Source organism: Neolamprologus brichardi, chromosome 15 (assembly GCF_056152115.1).
Source record: "Neolamprologus brichardi isolate AB-2024 chromosome 15, ASM5615211v1, whole genome shotgun sequence".
NCBI lineage: Eukaryota > Metazoa > Chordata > Actinopteri > Cichliformes > Cichlidae > Neolamprologus > Neolamprologus brichardi.
In genome coordinates this window covers 20,609,753-20,616,011 of record NC_142118.1, presented here as the reverse complement: position 1 = coordinate 20,616,011, position 6,259 = coordinate 20,609,753, and positions in this window count along the sequence as shown.

The window sequence follows — 6,259 nt, the reverse complement described above, 5'->3', positions numbered from 1 at the left end:
GACAGTTAAGTTAGCATTACAACAACTGAGCACAGAGTTGATTCAAGCACGCGGTCAAGTTAAGCCACAACATTGTAGAATAAATGTTACTATGCCTGGAATTTTAGATAATTACACTCTTTGTAAAACTGCACATGAGCTTGTTCATGCATGAATAGTCGGTAAAATAAGCTACTGTGAGATTTGAGTTCACTGAAACTCATGTAATGCTTTCCTTATTTTATGGCCTCTATTATCTGATTGTAACATAAAGTAGAGTTACTGCAGGTTAGAACAGTTAAAGCGGTTCTCTGATGTACTGGCATATAGTCAGAGTTAGACAACTTCAGCACAATGAGTTAACTGGTAGAAAGCAGGGAGAGTTCAAGGAGGGAAGATGTGCAGCAAGCAGCACAGGTAGGATTCGAACCAGCACCAACTGGTCTCAAGGCAGCTGCTCATCTCACTGAAACAAACTTGTTCTCAGGTGACTGAAAAGATATGAAACTGAAAAGTGTCCTGAAAAGAGGTGAAGATGCTGCAAATTCTGTTGAAAAGAGCAGAAGAGCCTGAGATTTGTGCTGATAAGAGGTGAAAAAGCTAAAAAATTCTGCTGAAAAGAGATGAACTTTTTGAACTTTCTGCTGAAAAGAGTTGAAAAAACTAAAAATTGTGCAGAAAAGAGGTAAAGAAACTGAAAACTCTGTTGAAAAGAGCAGAAGAGGCTGAGATTTGTGATGAAAACGGGTGAAAGAGCTGAACTTTTTGCTGAAAAGAGTTGAAAAAACTGAAAATTACGCTGAAAAGATGTGAATTAGAAGAATTTCTGCTGAAAAGAGGTAAAGAAGCTGAAGTTTGCAGTGAAAACAGCTAAAGTAGCTGGAATTTGTGCTGAAAAGTATTGAAAAATGGAAAATTCTGCTGAAAAGAGGTGAAAAAGCTGAAATTTGTGTTGAAAAGAGTTTAAAAAGTTGAACTGTTTACTGAAATTTCTTTGTCATAAGTGGGATTTGCCAAAAAATGGCTTGAAAAGCTTGCAGTTTTTGCCCGTTGCTTGAACACATTTTGCAAAACTTCGCTCATTGTGCCCAAACTCTAAACACAAGTAAACATGACACAACACTGGGAAATATACCATTCACATCTGTGCCAAATGAAACTCTACTCTCAAAACCTAAACTCTGCTGTCAAAACCTAACATTCCTTTGTCAAAATGTAACTCTGTTGACAAAATGACACATACTTGCATTGTATGCAAACACTTACAGATCAGGGGGAACACACTATACTTTATATAAAACACTGCAGTCTTTGATTTTCATTGTTTATTCAGAAGGCATATTTTCAGGAGACACATATTCAAACAACCAAAAAAGCAAATAGGCCTACTCAATATTGTACATTGCAGTACCATGAATTCAGATAAAGCAAAAAAAAAAAAAACATAATACAGTAATAGCATGCTGTACAACACTGTACTTCAATATAAGTAATCATGGTATGTTTAACAGAAACTACCACTTTGGCTGCAAAAGGAGCATTAGCACCCTGCAATACCCTGTACACTTGATATGGTAATGTGATAAACTGTAGAACAGTGCTATAAAAACCATCTGAGTAGAGTAGAAGGTAGAGAGGTGAAGACACACCTGTTTTCTAGTCGGAATGTTCTTATTACAGATGCCACTGTGAAGCGGCTTAGATGTGGGTGGACTCTCTGCCCAGCTTCCCTCATAGTCAGGCCATGGTAGATGACATGGTCCACCAAAGTTGCTCTTATATCATCAGAAATATGGGTCTGTGCATGGCCTCTTCGACCTCCTCCTCCTCTTCCTCTTACTCTCCCTCCATCCATGCTTGCAAAGTTCTTGAATTGGCTAAACTGAGGGCTTTTTGTAGTTGGCTAATTGGTGTTCAGTTTTGCAAGTAAGTACCTTCAGGTGTGTATTTGAGTGGTTGCAATTACCCGATGTGTTTTGTATTTTGGATACATGTGTTTTCCAAATGGCACCCTGAAATTTCATTTTGTGAACAAAGTGTCTTATGTATGAAATAGAGTGTAGTATGCAGGACCATGTGTGTTGCATAAAGGAGTAAGTGTGTTGCATAATTGCAACTAGGGTGCAAAGCAGCGCTTTGGTTTAAGGTATGGGTACATGTGTTTGAGGTATGGTAACAAAAGCTTCAAGTTGTGTTACTTTAGTCTAAAATGGTAAATGGCCTGTATATATATATATATATATATATATATATATATATATATATATATATATATATATATATATATATATATATGTGTGTATAGCGCTTTTACTAGTCCCCCCTAGGGACCCCAAAGCGCTTTACACACCCACTCATCCACTCTCACATTCACACACTGGTGGAGGCAAGCTACAGTTGTAACCACAGCTGCCCTGGGGCAGACTGACAGAAGCAAGGCTGCCATATCGCGCCATCGGCCCTTCTGGCCAACACCAGTAGGCGGTAGGTGAAGTGTCTTGCCCAAGGACACAACGACCGAGACTGTCCAAGCCGGGGCTCAAACCAGCAACCTTCCGATTACAAGGCAAACTACCAACTCTTGAGCCACGATCCAAGCATGGGTTTATAGTGTTCAAGCAACAGGTAAAAACTGTAATATCTCAAAAAGTATGAAAGGTATGACCACCAAAAGATATAGCTGGCATTAGCACAGGGAGCAGAACAGATTAAAGTCTAAATGGTGGAAATCGGCTGAAAACGGGGGGAGTAGTTAACCAGCAATGGTCGGAGCAACTAGAATAAGGTAGAATAAAGTTTAAAGAGAAACAGGATCTCAATAGTGTGGATTCACACAATAAACAGAGGAGACAGTTTTCTGGTTGTATGAGTCTCAAACATACTGGTGCCAGTCCGAGTACATATACTGGGTAAGTGACCTGGAAACTTACTGGAAGGTGACTCTAACGCATGATAGGTGGAGCAACATGTGAAACCACAGCCCCTAAATGTTTGTTTACACTGTCTTCTTGAAATATCTACTTGTGTAATTGTGTCTTAAAAAGTGTTCTTCATTCAATGTATTCATGCGTTGAGCAGCAATGCCAAACAGCTTATTCTGCTATTGACTCTTGTTTTTAGCTTCAGGTACCCCAGGTGCTTACAATCCAGTGCCTTATTGGTGCCTACTTAGTATCTCCTGTGAGCATGGACCCTGGTGCAGCGATCATATGCTCCAAGCATGCTGCATTTAACTGATGTGGATAGAGCCCGTGCCATAGGGAAACTTCAAACTTGGCATCACAAGAAGACCGTTTCCGCTCACTGTCTGCATTTAGAAACCATAAGCAGTCTGCTACAGATTTGCAGTCAAAATTTGCAGGATGAGTTTGCCAATGGTGCTCTGTCCAGACAGTCCATCAGGCCCATAGGCACCGACGTCAGCGACATGTGCACTAAGCATGAGCATGAAGAGAAATATTAGCAATGAATACAGATTCTGCCTTTAGCAGCGATTGTAGTGTCAAAGTGTGGAGAAGACACAGAAAAGCTCTGAGCACAGATCCATCGAGGCTGGGGTCTTTCACACCAGGCAAGACCCCAGGTGCAGACTGTGTAAAGATGCCCCTGAGAAAATCCAGCACGTAAAGGTTGGGTGAAAGATGCTAGCAGGCATAATATACAAGAACGTCTGTGCTGAGTATGGCCTGGAAGTCGTAGGGTGGTGGATAATGACCGAGCAAAGGTCCTGTGAGACTTCCAGATACAGATGGACAAAACGGTGGTGGCTAGCCAACAACATAGTGGGGGTAGAGAAGCAGAAAAAGACTTCCGTAGTGATAGACGTAGCGATACCAAATGACAGCAACATCAGGAAGAAGGAACACCAGAAGCTTGAGAAGTAGCAAGGGCTCAGAGAAGAGCTCAAGAAGATGTGGAGGGTGAAGGTAACAGTGGTCCCAGTGGTAATCGGAGCACTAGGTGCAGTGACTCCCAAGCTAGGAGAGTGGCTCCAGGAAATCCTGGGGACAACATCAACTCAGTTTATAGTGCCATTTACTGCTTATATCATTAAGGGCAATAAAGAGTACTGAGTGATATTATGGTGGGGATTTATTTATTTCTGTTTTTTTAATGTAATTAAAAACATAAATACCACCCTCATGGGTATACAGTAAGCTCGAAGATCAGACGACAGCAAGTTAAGTCTAAAGTCAACTCTTTTAGTTTGACACAGTACTTCTTTCTTATCTTTTGCTTAGTTTGTCATTCAAATGATAAAGTGTTGATCTATATGGTAAACATAATAAACATCAAATAAAAGTCAAATATTTAAAGTCTATCATCAACTGTTTACGTGCTACAGTTCATCCTGACTATTGTATAATATTATTTATTCACTTTTTAAAACATATATGAACCTGAAGTTTTGCCTTTAGCTCTAGCTCATGTGAGAAAGAAACTTTTCACAGAACTCTGTGCTGTCCTATGAAAAACTAACTGCAACACCTGACTCGATACTTTGTCAAACAAAACAAACCACAAAATTCACATTGATGTAATTAACAAAGACAAGCATCAGTAACAAGATAAAAGAAACACTGACTAATGGTCAAATGTGCTAATAAAATAATGCTGACAAACTACTGACCACCTTTCATGTGTACTTTCAGTTATCTCCTAAAAGTAGGAAAAGTTGATTTCAATCAATAAGAGACCCTCTGACTGAACTCTGCTTTATTTTAGGTCCCCTTCAGATATGCGTTCAAAAAGGATAACATGCTAAATGAAATATAACTCTCCAAATGATGCTATAATTGACTCTCGCACACAGGATGTGGGGAAGAAAAGTATTTAAACTTCATTTTCACATGGTTATTGCTTCAAGAACGTAAAATATGATTTTGTGAGTTTTGTGTGAAAACACATAACATTGTGTGCTAAAATCCTTCAATTCAGAGCCTGGAGACATGCTTACAGCTGAGTTTTACTAAAGACATTGCCCATATTAGGAAAGAGACATGTGTTTGGCTTCACTGATTATGTAATTTTCTGGCCCTCTTTCAATGTGACAAATCAAATACAGTCCACTCCGGAGCTGCAGACATTTCACAACTCAGAAACCACAATCGAAAAAAATCTGCTTCATTTATTTATGCACTTTGTATAAAACATGATCGACTTTGTCTGACTTTCATTATCTGTAGTATGTTATTATATGTAAACAAGGAGAGCCTTCCCCTCATAGACATAGAAGTACTCCTGATCATTTTATCACAGCTGTGGTAATGTAAGCCACAGCTGTGGGCCAAACAACATGCTAACATGTGAAAAGGAGAATCCACGTCTTCATATATAGAGTGCACGATGGTTCTAGTGTTCACAAACACAACATTTGTTGAGCTCTGTTCATGGCTGAGACAGTTTATCAAGTAAATATCTGCTTATGCTTCTGTATTTAATGAAGCAGGAAGTGCAGAGGATTGGTGAGAAGGAAGTGAGGGCTGCTATGAAGAGGATGAAGAGTGGAAAGGAGGCTGGTCCTCTGCACATCATGGATGATGTGCAGAGCTGTAGTAAGAAAAAGATAACTGTGTCTTTGTGGATGCAGAAAAAGCAGATGATAGAGTACCAGGAACAGGACTATGGTGCATGAAGAAGTCAGGAGTGGCAGAGAAGTATGTGAGAGTGGTACAGGAGGAGATGTATGAGGAGGTGTGCGCTGGGAGAGACAGATGGGTTCAAAGTGTGGATCTGCTCTGAGCCCATTCTTGTAAACAGGTGAATTAGAGCCTGTAGAGGTGGAGGTGTGTTCTAGAGAGAACTTGTGTGAATGAGAGGGAGACCAGTGTAACAGAGATGCTGTAAGGAGGAGACGTAATGAAGGTGGACAAATTCAAATACCTGAGGTCAACCAGCCAAAGCAACATTAATAATGTTATTATCATCATGTAACCACATCATTTCTTTAGGGATTAATAAAGTTTTCTGATTCTGATTATATTTTGTTGTTGTTGTCCACAGGTCAATTATGACAAAGATGAAGATGATGTTTCAATAAACTATGAAAGCGTTGGAGACTCTGCTGTTTCTTTCAGACACCACTGATCAGCAACATCAACTCAGCAGAGAAAACTGTTGTTATATTATCAATATCATCTCATCTGGTTTTATAGGTAAATATAAACTAGATGAGAACTTCAAGAAACAGAGAAACAGTAGAGCTGATCACACTTGGACAGATTGGTGAACAAGCTCAAACTAAATCAGACAGACTGAGTGTTACAGCGAACTGTTCCCT